This window comes from Protomyctophum bolini (assembly GCF_963924005.1).
Source record: "Protomyctophum bolini genome assembly, chromosome: 17".
Classification (NCBI taxonomy): Eukaryota; Metazoa; Chordata; class Actinopteri; order Myctophiformes; family Myctophidae; genus Protomyctophum; species Protomyctophum bolini.
In genome coordinates this window covers 10,407,189-10,423,876 of record NC_137878.1, presented here as the reverse complement: position 1 = coordinate 10,423,876, position 16,688 = coordinate 10,407,189, and positions in this window count along the sequence as shown.

The window sequence follows — 16,688 nt, the reverse complement described above, 5'->3', positions numbered from 1 at the left end:
ATATTCAGACGGCCCGCCATATGCGCACATTGAGACACGCTATAACTGCCTGTGTCTGAGTTTCAGTGCAATAGTTTAGGTATAGGAACCAAAATTCTCTAAGGCGGAACTATTGTGTTCACATCCAGTGCTGCCTATCTCCTCTATGGGATCACATTACATTATCCCTGGATGTAATAGGTTGTTGCTGGAGACGAGGCAGCCAATCAGCAATCAGAAGTACTCAGCAGTATGGTTGCCAGTGTTGGCAACTGTCGTGACAGAAATAAGCTAACAAATCTCCAAAAACCTGCCAAGCAACTGTGAGGGAAAAAACAGTCGAAGCTTGGCTGGAAATAAGCGGACTTGGCAACCCACTCACCAGTGAGACTAGGGTGTCGGTCCGGTGTCTGTCTCTGGGTCGCAAGTTTCAGACCTATTCTATGACCAGCCGCTTTGCAAGCAGCTGGTAAAAAAAAAGGCAAAATGTTTAGGGATAAGGCACTGACGAAAATAGTGAAACTGTTTTCAAAAACAAAAATTGCAACAGAAAACACATTGTGCTGCATGTGACCCAATTGGTGCACTGTATAGGTGGTGAGGATAGATGTAGTTACACTCGGTGCACTTTTTATGTCTGTTGTATGTTTTACTGTATTGTCTTTTAGAGCTTTTATTATCTGCTGTAAAATGAATTGCCCAGCTTGGGACATATAAATAAACTTGATCTTGACCTAGGTGGGACAGCCCTATATGAAGATAAACTGATGAAGGTCTACTAGACCGAAACATTGTTATATTCCCATTAAAGACTCCTTTTGCGCCCGGACGGTTAGCTCAACCATCTGGGCACTATAGGCTGCTGAGCCAGCCTGACGGCGTACCGTGGGTTCGACTTCCGATGCCAACGGCCCTTTCCGCATGGATATATAAGGGGTTTCTGCCAGACACCAGTGACCAGTGAGTGTATATAGGCCAGGGGCAACAGGCGTATACTCGCAGATAGTGCAAACTCATTCACAGGCAATCACGCATACGCACGCACGCACACACACGCACACACACCTACAGTAAACATTCCGTGGACAGACAAACAGAAGGGGAACATTATCAAATCCATTGTCCACTTATTATTTGCACTCAGTCGACCAATCATCCTCCTCCTCCCCGTTTACAAAGACGTCTGCCTCTCTAGAGTCCCTACCATCTGTCTGTTTCTCTGTTTGCACTGAAAACATAATTTAGAAGGTAGAGAGAGCTCCTGTTCCTGTTTGTATAATGCATGCCCTGCCATGCACGCACAATGGACCAGTGTTTTCTGAGCAACACGCCTTCTTATCCACAGAAAGCATTTTTTCCTCCTTTATTTGAACATCATTTCACGCTAGCGTTTTTTCTTTTGTTTGCGCCACTCTTCCACCAGGGTTGAACAGGTTCGGTTATTTTTTCCCCGCCTAATATTGAACCAGTTCAGAGTGTTTCCACTGAAAATGAACTGGTTCAGAACCCCAAAAGTTGGTTCAGAAACTGGAACCCAAAAAATGTCCGTCGGTTCCGTGAGAGAACCAAAGTTTCCAAGAATCTAGAACGGACCCCATATAGAGCCAATGTTATTTTGGTGGAAAACGGGCATGGGCGCCTTGAGTAGAAGATGGTTAATCCAAAGTTTCTTAACCACTTAAACAGTTTCTCCTAATCTGAATTGATTTGTGTTAATGACATCGATGCATCGATGCATCGATTTTTTTTAGTGAATGCCCTAGTATGAAATGGTATGCACTTCTAAACTAGTATGCGAGTACAGTTTGTCGTTAGTCGTTAGTTAGCCATCATGGAAGATGTATACTCTAATGTTTACTTGAGTCAAAGACAGCGTTGATGCAAAATATCTATAGTCTAAAGTCTAAAGTCTAAAGTCTGGTATTACAAATGTACTTAAAAGTACAAAATGATGTATTGGCATCAAAATATACTTTACTTTTTTACTTTTTTAAAATCCTTTGAAAATGGCAGATCTGCAAGCGCACAATGAGTCACTGCGATCTGCTTTGAGCTTGTAGATCGGCTATTTTCACATTTTCAAATAGCCAAAGTGTATATACAGTATAGGGCTGACGTGGTTAATGAATGTTTTGTAATAAAATCGATTAATATTCCTCCACCTATCACGGTCCACAGTGCCCCATCTCCAGCAGCTCCGCCTCTACCGTTCTGCGCCAGGTGAATCTTACAAAGTAACTATAGTAACATTTTCAAATAATTGCATTGGAGTAAAAGTACAATATTTGCCTCTGAGATGTAGTGGAGTAGAAGTAAAAGTACTGAAATTTGGAAATTCTCCAGTACATAAGAAAATCACACCCGTGTGAACTGAGTGGTGCAACTCCCCTCCCCCACCCCTCCCCCCCCTCCCTCTCTCTCTCTCTCTCATATTAGCCGGCAACAGTACAGCACTTTCTCTATCTCTGTTTCTGGCACAACAGCGCCCCTACTGGTACTAATAGTCATACTTACTCATTAGCGTCACATACATAGGCGGACACATACTGTATAGGTGTAGGTGAACAACACGGACATTGCTGTTCCTTGGAGTGGTTGCACCACTCAAAAAAAATAATAATGGTACTTACAGTACCGAGAGTAAATGTACCTAGTTACTTTTGTGTGTGTGTGTGTGTGTGTGTGTGTGTGTGTGTGTGTGTGTGTGTGCGCGCGTGTCTGTGTGCGTGCGTGGGCACGTGTTCTCGTGCTGTCCTCTCCTCATGTCCTGCTCGTTGGTGACAGGAGCAGATGTTAAACCGGTGGGACGGCCTCGGGGCTCAGAACGAGCCCGTGGTCAAACACAAAAACCCTGTGACCACGCGGGCAGAAGCTCGGTGGTGCACTAACTCAGCTCTTATGTGTGCATTGTTTGCCCTAATCCTCTGATCCATCGCTGCTGATGCCGCGGGCGTAATAGACAGGCGCAGAAGACAGGAAAACATGCAGTCCCATCCCACCTGATATTAAAGGACAGAAGTTCAAACTGGAATATGAAACAAACGTCACGGTTTAGAAGTGGTGTTAATTCTCCCGTGCCTTGAACTCAGTTGCAGTCCCATTTATATCTGGCGTAGCCTTACTGTCAGGCGGAAAACCTTGTATATCCATATTTCCATTTGTTATATATCTTTTGTCTTCCATAATGAACGGCGTACTTCAACACACAAGGTCGAGTGTCACACAAAAGTGTGCCCTTCACTAAGTCCCTCCCCAAACCATCCTTGTCCAATGGGCACGTTAGCAGCGAAGAAAGCTTGACTTGCATATAGCAACCGTTGCTAAACTATTTGGATTGGCATTGGACAATCGCTTTTTGGGGTGGGATTTAGTGAAGGGCTGTGTTGTCGTATCGTGGCGCGTTGTGAGCTTGTAGATTTGGTAATTTTCACTATTGTTGTTTTAGAAATGTGGTCTTAGACATCCAAGGTTACCACCTGACAGCAACGATATACTTTTTTCGATGTAGCCTATTTACTTCTGGCTGTAACATCCAAGTAGCCTATCAGTAGCACAGAGAAGATGCCATTCCAATCCTAAAATGTCTGGATGTCACTTTATTACTTACAGTATTACGGCTAATATTGTAATTGGATTGTATATATATTTTTAATGTTTTTTGTGGTGTTTGTTTCTAGTTGTTTGTTAGCACATTGTGACAGAGCATTCCACACCAACATTTCACTCATAGTCTGATCATGACAAAAATAAACTATCTTCAATCTCAGTCGAGGGACAGCTCTCCAGGTGTCATGGACACCATCTTTCACAAGCCGCTGACAAACCTGTCACTGTAATAGGGGTTTTGACGGACAGGTGCTAGGGATGATGGGTAAATCGAGCTGTGTAGAGGACGAGATTAGCTCAGGCCTGGAATAGCCCTTATCTAAGAGAGGGACATTTGCGTCTGAGAGAGAGAGAGAGAAATAAGAATGATCAATGGAGAGCCGTTGAGAAGAAACGAGAGCTCAACGTTGACTGTATAACGTACACATCTGAGGTGCTTTAACTTTAAAGGATATTTGGATGTACTTTGACTAACATTTTGAAGGCAGGCCTTTTACTTCATTTCTACACTGTGGTGTTGCTACGTTTATTATTATTATTATTATGAATGAGAGCTGGGTTGCATTTACTTTGTAGACGAGTGTGAGAGTGTGGTTGTGACGCGAGTCAAACCCGTCAATCAACAGGTGTTCCCCGAGCTGCTCCACCTGTGGGGGGATGGGTCCCCGGACTCACCCTAATTTACCTACTTCACCCCATTACCTTATACTCACCTTCTTTCTGTCGAGCGCCTGACCCCCGCGTAGCCAGTTTCAGGGAACAGCAGGTTGGGGTTTTGAACTAGCAACCTCGCCGCCGTTCGGGACGAAGCGTTACCCTGTGAGCCACGCGGGGGCAGAACCTCTGGGCCACGGTTTCCTAAAGGAGAGCAAACACATGTAGCCAGTGAGAGTCCACCCATCTGTCTCTGTCTGTTAGTGGCACGCACACACACGCACGCGCAGAGACCTACGTACGTACGTATGTGCAGAGCCTCCACAAAGTGAGACATGAGACTGTGTTGTCAGTGACAAACGAACTGCAAGGCAAGAATGAGAGAAGATGAAGTGCCCAATACATCAGGAAAACAGAACCCCCCCCCCTCTCTCTCTCGCTCTCTCTCACACCCACACACCCACACACACACACACACACAATCTACCTTACCTTTCACTTGTTCTTATTCCGTGTTCTCTCGTTTTATTATTTATTCATCCTCTGCTTTCACTTTCCCTTCGTTTTTCTATACTCTTCAGTCACAAACCTTTTTTCATCCCCCCCCTTATACCTTCATCTCTCTACCCATCACTCCTTCCCTCCCTCCCTCCCTCCCTCCCTCCATCCTTCCTTCCCTCCCTCCCTTCATCCATCTCCACTCATCCTTTCCTCTAGTAGTCCCACCCTTTATCCATCTCTACTTATATCCTTCCTTCCTTCCTCCTTTCCTCCCTCCCTTCATCCAAATCTACTCATCTCCGAATCCTTCCATCCCTTGTGCCTTCACCAATCTCCACTGATCCCTCCATCCTTCGCTCCCTCCCTCCCTCTCTCCCTCCATCACTATACTCATCCTTCCTTTCTTCCTTCCATATAACTCCCTCCTTCCATGCATCCCTCCATCACCTGCTCACTTTGGCTGAGTTCAGTGAGGGTGGTGGAGTCAAATGGTAGTCTCTCTCTCTCTCTCTCTCTCTCTCTCTCTCTCTCTCTCTCTCTCTCTCTCTCTCTCTCTCTCTCTCTCTCTCTCTTCTTGTCTCTCTCTCTCTCTCTCTCTCTCTCTCTCTATCTCTCTCTCTCTCTCTCTCTCTCTCTTTCTTGTCTTTCTATCTCTCTGAGTGAAAGGAGTTAAACACATCAGCGTTACATCTATCATCGCTCTCTGGCCTCACAGACACAGACACGCTGCCAACAAGAAAAGAAAGTCCATTATCACTTCTCTCACTCCGTCTATTTATCCTTCTCTCCATCTCACCCCGTCACTTGTTCCCCCTCCCTTTCCTCACCCACCCCCACTGTGTCAAGCAGGCATGGTATCACCCTCCTAATTTGTGTGTGTGTGTGTGTGTGTGTGTGTGTGTGTGTGTGTGTGTGTGTGTGTGTGTGTGTGTGTGTGTGTGTGTGTGTGTGTGTGTGTGTGTGTGTGTGTGTGTGTGTGTGTGTGTGTGTGTGTGTGTGTGTGTGTGTGTGTGTGTGTGTGTGTGTGTGTGTGTGTGTGTGTGTGTGTGTGCGTGCGCGTGCGTGAGTGTGCCATCATCAAATTCATGGAGTAGTGTGGTCACTGGTGTTTCTCAACCTTGTCAGGGCGTGACCCCATCCAAATTAATAACGTTTGAACTGGGGACCCTGACAAGAACTTGGGATGCATTCCCTTTTGCTTGACTCCCGGTTCCACAGGAATAGGCCTATTTATATAGTGAAATAACCATCCATCATTTCCCATTTTTGTCTTGATCAGTGTTTGAACATGAAGTTTTATAGTAGGCTATTCTTCAATAGTATGCATTGCAATTATTTGAAAACCGTGTATTCATATTTGATGGCGTGCATGGTAAATAATTGGATGGCCAAAACACATTTATGTTTTATGTTTTACTTTTGGCTGTCTGCTAATCACAAGGTCATAAAATATCTCATATTGCTTTCTCTAGACCCCCCTCCCCCCTCTCTGTGTCTGTAACTGTAAAGAACCCAAACACGTTTTCTACTGAACTTTTCTATATTCTGGGTGAACAGACATTGTTATTATGATATTATTGTGAAACAAGTCGTTTTCCTTTGAGCCAAATGCTTTTATTTTGAAGGGAGTTTTGTGGGACATAGCTGTCGTGTATTGGTTACTGAAGTCACATGACCAGGAAGCAGGTGACGACAGGTAACAGAAATGTATAGGGACACCAAAGGTGATGTAACAGAATGTTATTATTGAGACTGGCAAGTTGGCTCTGCAGAGTTCCACGTGTCTCTGCCTGTTTAGAGATGAGGTCTTCCACATTCACAAAGCAGCTGAGGACCTGTTTGTTAACATCAGAGGGTAGGCGCGCGTGCACACTCGCACTCTCACACACACACACACACACACACACACACACACACACACACACACACACACACACACACACACATGTGTGCGTAGGAAGCATAGTACACACACATTTATGCCTGATTTATAATGTACATTTGGTGACTTGATGTGTACAAGCTACATTATGAATGTTGAGCATTTGTGATTTTTATGTCAAAACTCTTTTGCCGATTTAGGATTTTTTTACACACTCATAACATATTCAATGTCTCTATATTGTCACTGTTCTGCTTAACATCCTCAATTACACAATTGTTTGTCTTTATTAGTATAATAATAATAATTTATTGGAATCTTTAACACCTTCATGCCATGAGTTTAGGGGTTTCTTTTTAAAAATGTATTAATTTTTCATTACAGTATGTGTTGCCATCTCAGGAAATAAAAGTAGTAGACAAATGCTATAATTGCAGGAGTTCACACACAGACAGGATAATAATAAAATGGAAACAATTTGTGAGCGAGCGAGCGCTCACACACACACACACACACACACACACACACACACACACTGGGTTCAGGGTTTTCAATCAGTGCCTCTCTTCAATTTGTGTGTTTCAGATACAACAAACGCATCAACGACATAAGAGAATGCAAGGAACAAGCACATTGGGCATCATCTATGTGTTTGATGTGCAGAGGCTCCATGCACAGAGAGAGACGCAAGTTTCTCCGCTCTGCTCTGAAGGAGTTGGCTACCGTCCTTGCTGACCAGCCTGGACTCCTGGGCCCAAAGGTAATATATAATGTCAACATAACCCATTCTTGGGGTGGGAACCACTTTTGGTGTTTTTAACTAAGCATTATGTTATACTTTAGCTATTGAAAAATAGCAGATCTACAAGCTCATAGCGTGACTGCCACCGAGTGGCGCACTACGAGCTTGTAGGTCTGCTATTTTTATTTATTTATGATCAGTACTTTATTTTAGATTTTTTACAAACGCATACAACAGAAAACCTAAAATACAGACACAAGCAACAACAGCAGAGTACGTATTCATGGACAGACAACATAGATAAGATTAAAAAATAATAATAATAAATACATTTTGTTTACATTATTTACACGACCAAACGCAGCATCATCAACCGTATCATAATGTGTAGTAATACAATAAACAATCAAGAGGGCATTGCCTGACCATGGATCACACCAAGGGACCTGCAACATGACTGAGGAACACGTCCCACTTCAGATCATATTTTAGGTCTGCTATTTTTGAAAAATCGTAAGGCACAAATCTTTGAATATATATTCTTTCAGAGCGAACGTTTTTTATTTATTTCCGACGTCAGGCCTGGGTTAAAGAGTTGTGCTGCAATATTTGTATATTTTATGTTACGGAGTTCCTGTGGAGAGCCAGAAGTACAGGACCACAACGTTAGTACTGCGAATAATAATAATGGTGATTCCTGATCTGGTACTGGTACCCAGTTTATACAAGCTAAAAATCTGGGCATTTGAAATCACGCAATGCTTTAGCGCTTTGTCCCTTACTCCAAGTTGTGCATTGTGGGATTGGGATAATGCCTTTTCAATCGGGGCCAGAATACGTTATCACACAGTTTATTAAGGGAATACATTATGTTCTGATAACTAGTGTGACTCTGTCTTATAAACCTAATGATTTAAGATGAACTTTTCTACTTTCTATTTAACACCTGCGTGAGTTGGCCCTATAATGTACATCCATAGTTCTGATGAAGATAATGATACCAAAGTAGTGTGTTTTTTCTTTGTACAGTAGGTGTTCAAAAAGAGACCTTTCTCTCTTTTACTCTGTGTTCTCCACCTGCAGGCGCTGTTTGTGTTCATGGCATTATCGTTTGCCCGTGATGAAATCATCTGGCTCCTTCGTCACGCCGACAACATCCAGAAGAAAAGTACAGATGACTTCATAGACAAGTAAGCAAACACACACACACACACACACACACGCACAATAATACACACACACTGATACATGATCGCACACAGTAATGTGTGTTTGGTTGCTATGTATATAATGGAATGTACATCGCTAGGCACGACAGAATTGTTGACCTATTAGCTAAGTTCATATGTTTCATCATTTGCCAAAATGTATAAGCACTCACGTGTTTTAACTGCCATGTTCATGTAGCCTGGCTAATAAGCCAGACTCAAATCACACTGTCGTGTGGTATTTGAGTCTATGATGATTTCAGATGTCACAGCTAATACACCAGATATTGTTGTTGTTGATGACAGTAGAGAAGTGACCATTTTGGGCAGTACACCAAAGAGGCATTCCTTACCAAGGTGCTTAAGTACCAGCGTCTTAAAGATGCTATTATACAGCTTGGCTACAAATGTAAACTACTTGTGTTCATATTTGGAAGCCTTGGTAATGTCCATAAATCAGTCGTGAGGTGCCTGCAGATTGCAGGCATGCCCAAGCTGAGAGCTGATCAGGCATCGGCAAAATTCTGTTCAGTGTCTGCAATAATTGGCAGTCGCCATATATGGAGAAGGCGATGCCCGTGATCTGTATCCTGAAGCACTTGTTGTAGAGTTTTCCAAGTTTGCGCATCCACTATTGTTTGTGTTCAAGAATTTCTTGTTAAGTGTGTGTGTGTGTGTGTGTGTGTGTGTGTGTGTGTGTGTGTGTGTGTGTGTGTGTGTGTGTGTGTGTGTGTGTGTGTGCGCGCGCATGCGCCACATACTATTTAATAATATATCACTTGTTGCTGTAGGCAATCACTTGTTTCACCCTCTTGAGACAGCCATGTTGGATCCCACCGTTTTCAAGTGCTTAGCCTAACGGCCTGCTCTTCGGCATGCTCTGAAAATGAATGTTTTCCAACATTTCTCTCGAAACTCCATTCGTAATTTTTGACAACTTAACAGCTAAATTAATTCCAATACAGTTAATCTGCAGACTTCTGAGACAGGATGAGGAAGCACTGTCATCAGCTCGCTTCCTCTGACCTGGTACCAACTCAGAGACATTCTAAAGCCGTCGCGAATCTGGCACTTATGACAAAATCCATTTTAAACGCAGTCTTTACAGCGTTACATCTTTACTTAAGCCAAGCAGCGCAAAGCAGTCACCTGCAGAGGCCCGATCATTTGAACTGCAAAACTCCCCTTTTCAGAGCAAAGCCTGGCCCCTATCTTAAGTTCTTAAAACCCTGCCATCTCTTCAAATGCACTCCTGCACCGGCGTGGAGGGTGACATGAGAGAGACGTTTGGAGTGGGACGGGTTGGACCGGTCAGCCAGCCAGGACCACGTGCTTCTGTAACGGGTTCTCTCTGATGAGCCTTATCTTCCATCACGGCTTGGCATTCGCATCGCTGGCAAACCCATCGACACATAAACACATTTTTGCTGCTGCCTTTTGAGGCCCAGATGGGGAAACTCATGCACGGCACATGCACACACGCACACACACACACACACACACACACACACACACACACACACACACACACACACACACGCGCGCACACACACACAGAGAGTGGAAAATAGTTTAACTTGGCATGGAGAGAGGTTATTTTGTGTTCGATTAACAGCTAATAGTCTAAAGGCCTGTCTACGCCAACACAAGCTTGCAACAAAACCATTTTAGAGACTGTTTTAGAGCAGCTGTGTGGACTGACCGGTTGCATCCAGTTTGAATCCAGCACACTATAGATGCAAACTGGTATACGGTTGTTTGAGTCAGAAAAAGGTCACTCCACGAAATCAGCACAAAAGGTTGATTGTGTTTATTCACAACAGAACATGTAGCCTACATACGGCAGGGAATATTAAAACATGTGAAATGTAATCAATATTTTCCAACTGCACAGATTCTTTCTCGCAATGTTTGCAGTTTGGCTTCATATAATGAACAAAGATCCAACTGCCCACACAGTCGGCGATGAATCATTGAACCCGAAAAGCCCAGAAGGATCTCTTTTTTTTACAATAAGCTAATTTGACCAGATTTGTTAAATTCACACAAAGAAAAGGAAAAAATCACACCCGTGTGAACTGAGTGGTGCAACTACCCCCCCCCCCCACACACACACACACACACACACACCTCTCTCTCTCTCTCTCCCTCTCTCTCTCTCTCTCTCTCTCTCTCTCTCTCTCTCATTAGCAGGCAACAGTGCAGCGCTATCCCTCTCTCTGTTTCTGACACAACAGCGCCCCTACTGATACTCATTATACTTGTGCTCATTAACCAACACATAGGCACATGGGTGAACACGGACATTGCTGTTCCTTGGAGTGGTTGCACCACTCAAAAATACATACATCACATTCCGTGCTCAGCCAATCCAACCGCCGTATTCGTGTTCGCGCAAAAACAGACAAAGCTGCAGGCTTGGTTGTGCTAGCTTGAGATCGTCGTACTCGTTGTACAAATGTCCCCCAACCCCCTACGATGATGTTTCTTTTTACAAAACCCTGCTTGTAAATCAAGCCTCTCTCTCTCTCCCCAGAAGGCCCACTAGCAGAAGAACACGCAGCATGAATATGCAGCCATGTTGTTTCCAAACCAAGGGCGTATATATATACTCTCGTATATTTATCTACTTGGCCAGGCCCCCGCTGCAGGCCGCTGATTGGTTTTGCCTGAGTAATGAGCGCTATAGACAGACAGTACAATTTAATTAGGAGCCGCGAAAGGCGACGGCGAGATGGAAGATACCGGAACGGAACGTGGACGGCGATTAAACCACTTTGGACTGAAGTCGATTTAAAAAAAAAAGGCTTCTAAATCCTAACAGTTTTCTGAGTTCCAGGGACCTCCCCAGAAGCCAATATTTTTGTTAAAAATGTTCGCTCTGAAATATATATTCAAAGATTTGCGCCACATTTTCACGACTTTTCAAAAATAGCAGACCTACAAGCTCGTATATGAGCTTGTAGATCTGCTATTTTTGAATAGCTAAAGCATAACATAATGCTAACACCTAAAGGGGTTCCCGCCCAAAATGGGTTAATGGAACATCGCGCTCCCAGTGTTTCATCATTACAATCTGATTTATTAATTACCCAATGGCCACGAGGGCTTTTCTTTCCATCGGCTCTCAAATTGACACGCACGCGCTCGCGCACACACACACACACACACACACACACACACACACACACGCACACACACAAACTATTTATATGTCTCTCCCTGACTCCCTCTCTCTCACTCTCACACACACACAAACACATATGCTGGCGGGATAATTCGGCAGCTATATTCGGAAGCTTTTTTCCCCCTCGCTGTCCACTCGCTGTGTTATTGCTCGGGCGCGGGAGGGATTTTATTGCATCCACACTGAGTCAGAGGAGCGCAGAAGAAGCAGCAGTAAAGCTTCCATGAGGCAGTGTGTGCACAGCGTCCACCGGCAGAGAGAGGTCAGCGCAGGTCAGGCCGACACACTGCTTGACAGCGACTGGCGCAGTCTTTTAGCAAAGGGGTCACAGTCGGTCGTGTAACGCGATTAAATGCAGCTTATATATTCTGTCAGTAAATGTCGCAGTTGGGAAGTGCCGTGGACCACGCGTGCGCGAGCATACACACACACACACACACACACACACACACACACACACACACACACTAATGTATTGCGGCTAGACACCTCTGGCACAGATTAGAGAGGCAGATTACGCTCTAGTGGTGCTCACATATTATGTGGTGTTTATACCCAGTTCCTCAGGCAATCAGACACACTTCCACGCAGTCACGGATAGATAGATAGATCGTCTAATTCACTTATACGTACGCGCATATGCCTCTGAACGGAGATAGACTTTCCTCCGTGGCTATTAATATATGGCCCTCTCACTTTCATTAGGAATCAAAGCAGTGCAGAGGCACGGAGAAGTAGGTTCAACGTTTCCCCGCACAGCTTACTGTCATCCCACTCTAGCCCTTTTGATTTGATTTGAGACATGAGCAGATTCAGAGGTCTCTCTTTGACTTCGTCGGACATGAATCCTGATTTACACTTGCTCGTGTGACGGTGCGTCCCATAGAAGATCTATCACGCCACAGTGCATTGTGACTGTGGGCTTGTAGATCTGCTATTTTTTTTGTACGACGGACTATAAATCACGTGTCACGGTTGCATATTGTACTTAATACTTGAACATAGATTTAGTCCTTGTATGCATGGCTGTAACAGGCCCACACACACACGCACGCACGTGCGCGCACTTCTCCAGGATTGTCTCGCATGCTCACACTATTTATTTTTCTTTTCGGTCTTCCTCCACATCAATTTGGGAGACCTTGATGTGTCTCTGTGGTTCTGCCACGCCGCATTTCCACGGCGAATCCAACGCATTATGTCCTCTGCATTCATCCGGATGACTCACAAAGCAAGGACGTGATGACACAATACATCTATGACGTACGGAGCCGTGTGATGAAGAGTGCGTGTCTTTATTCGATGTTGAAGAGGCCTGGCCTGCTTTCCCTCACAACTTTGTCTTTGTGAGTCTTGTTTATGTTGTTTGGCTGACGGCAATCTCCAAATGAATATTCCAGTGATGAAGCCATATGGGACAGCGCAAATGGGGTAAAGTGTGCAAAAAACAGACACTTACTACAGGGCCTTCTCCTCTTCAACATATTGATCACAAATAAAGCTTACTCAGATTAGAGGACATCAATGAATCCACTGTTACTCAACCACTCTCTCAAAGTCTGTGATCAGTTGGCGTTGGCTTTATGACTCACACTTATAAGCTAAGGCTAGATAAGACGAGACAAACCGCTATTGATCCCTGCAGTGTGGGTGATCCTCAACAGCTTTCCTTTTCTGTATAGGCCTTGTAGGAACTTGCAGGTGTCCCCCATCTCCACTATCTCGCATGGTTGGTCAATGGAGTTGGGGGACCTCTTTGTGCTGGTGTGCATGGTCACTGGTTGTTAACTTAATTATCACACTACGCCACCCAAGCTCTCCACCAGGGCTCTGTATTCTTCCTGACTGGCTGTCATCCGTGATGCAGCGGACGTCGAAGAGTCATCGATTCGCAGAACTTCTGTAGGTGGCACTTTTCCGAGTTGAACGTGACGCGGATAAGGAGCGTCAGTGCAGGGCAGCAGTGGCTCAGGCAGTAGATGGGCCGTCTGGGAATCCAAATGTTCCAGGTTCGATTCCCCGGCTCCTCCTGGTCGAAGTGTCCTTGAGCAAGACACTGAACCACTAACTATACTTCCGATGATCGCTAATAATAAATGCAGTTAATTTACCATTTGCTCACAAGCACATCTGACAGACAGTTCTGAAATACTGAGGCTTGCTGGTGAAGCACCCAGGCCATGATCCACCTGCATCACAGAGAGCTGCTATACTCGGCAGGCCAGTTTGACTGGGTGTTGTTGTTGTTGTTGAAAGAGCTGCAGAAGTCAAAGAACGTGACTCTCACAGTGCTGTGGCCTCTCCAGGTGTGTGTTCAAACAGTCGAGAAAATGCACATCACTTAAAACTTACACATACCCCCCCCCACACACACACACACACACACACACACACTTATGCATATATGTAATCTCTCTTTCTCTCTCGCGCGCACACACGCACACAAATCCCTGCAAGCCAGCTGAAACATTTGCTTTGGGCCAGGGTGATGGTAATGGGGTAACACAGGCGTGTAATCCTGTAAGGGGCGGCGCCGTCGCCGCTTGAATCGGGTCCCTGCAGTGGCGGCGGCGGCGGTGGCGCGCTATAGCTGGCCCGCGGGGCATTTGGTAAACGAATCTGCAGACGGCGCGCGCGGCCAAATGAACAGGCTAGGAAGCTAAGTAAGTGAGTGACTGGTGCAGCGGTTCATTTATGAAATGTATTAGGATTTATGAGCCGGTGGAGTGTGAAGCTGCTTTATTATACCCCCGGCCTCCTCCGCGCACCGCCGTCACTGCTTTGAAGTGCAAAACAGAAATGACACCGTCGATGCGCCGACTTGTTTTCTTTTTCTCCTCTCTCTAATGGAGGGAAACTGGCATAACGGATAAAATGAAGGAATCAATTCCCCCCCACCTCCCACCTACCAACCCCCATTCCCCCCCCCCCCCCCTGCATCCCCCTAAAAACCTTCCTTTAGTCTAATCGGTGAAATGGAGTATTTTATTTTATTTGAGTGGTTTCTTTGCAGCCCATGTCTGGTTTGTGTATATGCGGTGCGTTTGTGGGAACTGTAACAGAGACACTCTCAAGTGCTCTCATCGTCCCCTGATGGCCTTCTGTTTCCTGAGTCATATGGTCGGGTCGCCGTCGGGTGGAAACCTTGTTTGTCCATTCATGAGCGACGCCTATGTATGCACAGCTTTGTGTCTGTCTGTCTCTCTGTCTGTCTGTCTGTCTGTCTGTCTGTCTATTTGAACACGGAATCGATGACTTTGATTGGCTGAGCACGGAATGTAGTGTGTATGTATGTATGTAGGCCTATGTCATGATTTTGTTTTTGTTTTTTAAGGGGTACTAGCCAATGTTCCCTCTAATTATTTTTCGGTCTGAGCAAACACTCAAACCTCCTGAGCAGACATCAGCAACTACTGAGAAAACATTACGTCACCTTGACACCAACTATCCAAACGTTAGATAATGTGAAGTGAGCGACGGTGCGATCCTCACTTGTTGGACATACAAGGTTTCTTCCCTATACAGCAACAATGCTGGCCTTGGTCCAATAATAGGCCACGCTATGTGATACAAGTATACGTGTCTGAAAGCTGACATTTAACATTTTATACCGTAACCCGCTGTTTGAATTGAACCTATAAGAGCTGTCCAGGTGTGGAGAGAGAGAGAGAGGTGCCGATCTCCAGAAGTGTGCAAATGTGCGAAAGTGAGCAGGGTCTGTGTGTTTGTGGAGAGTGGTTTTGCTGGTTCGCTGCATTCTAGTTGGGATCAAAATCATCTAAAAACCTGTGTGAACGAGGTCTCTGTGGAGGGTAATGGAGAAAGAAATGTCAACTTGGCTGTGCGTACGACTACGTGCATGTGTGTGTGTTTGTGTGCGCGTGCGTGCGTGCGTGCATGCATGCATGCGCATGTGTATATATGTCACTTAAGGACATATAGAACCTCATGTGTCCTTCTCATTTCCTCTCTCTCTCTCTCTGTGCACACCAAGCAATTAAGCAGACATCCTGTGTTTGGTGTTAAGCCAAATCACAGGATGTCTCTGAGCCAGCCCCTACTCTCCCGAAACCAAGAACTTCCTGCTACGTATGTTACCGTGGTAACATGCTATAAATCTAAACCTACTACAAATACAGTATGCCACGATCTCCAATCAAGCCACTGTCCCAAATTAGTCACCGCAGGACTACAGATTGAGCCTTGCGAACATTTGCCATGGTTTCCTCATCGGTGTATTTAATGTGTGTGAATGTACATTCACCCAATCTATGTAAAGTGCCTTGGATAAAGGCGCTATATAAATGCACCATTTACCAATTATACTGCCATTAAGGCGATGAAGTGACAGCACAAATTCAATCGTCAACCTGTATGAATGGAGAAATACTCGCGAAGCATTTTCATGTTGTTTATTTGGTGTATCATGGCCTAGGCCTATGTACAATTTACATAGTACACATGCAGCGCATGCATACTTGATTATATCTGGTTTCAGTATTTATTTATTATGTATTTTCTGTATTATTAAGGGTTATTGTAGAGGTCAATTTGTATTGGTGGTGGGGAGGGGGGCGGGGCGGGGGTCGCGAGACATGGCCAAAGCTTTTCCGGGGGTCCCCAGGCAAAAACGTTGAGAACCCTTGGACTACAGGCTATACGGCTACTGTATATTGATGATTTTCTCAGTGATTATTTAATAGATGAATGAATCTAAATACTGCTATTCACTGTCACTATCGTTGCATTCCAGACTGGTCTAGGGTGGAAAGGAACGGTATCATAATATCCAGTATAAAGAATGGAAAAGAGACGTATACTGGACCTCATGTACATGCAGAATGTTGAAAAGCAAGTACTTACCAGTGTTTCCTTCTCTATTGAGTTGTTGTTTATCGGATTTCTTAGAGAAGTAACAAACTGAGTGTG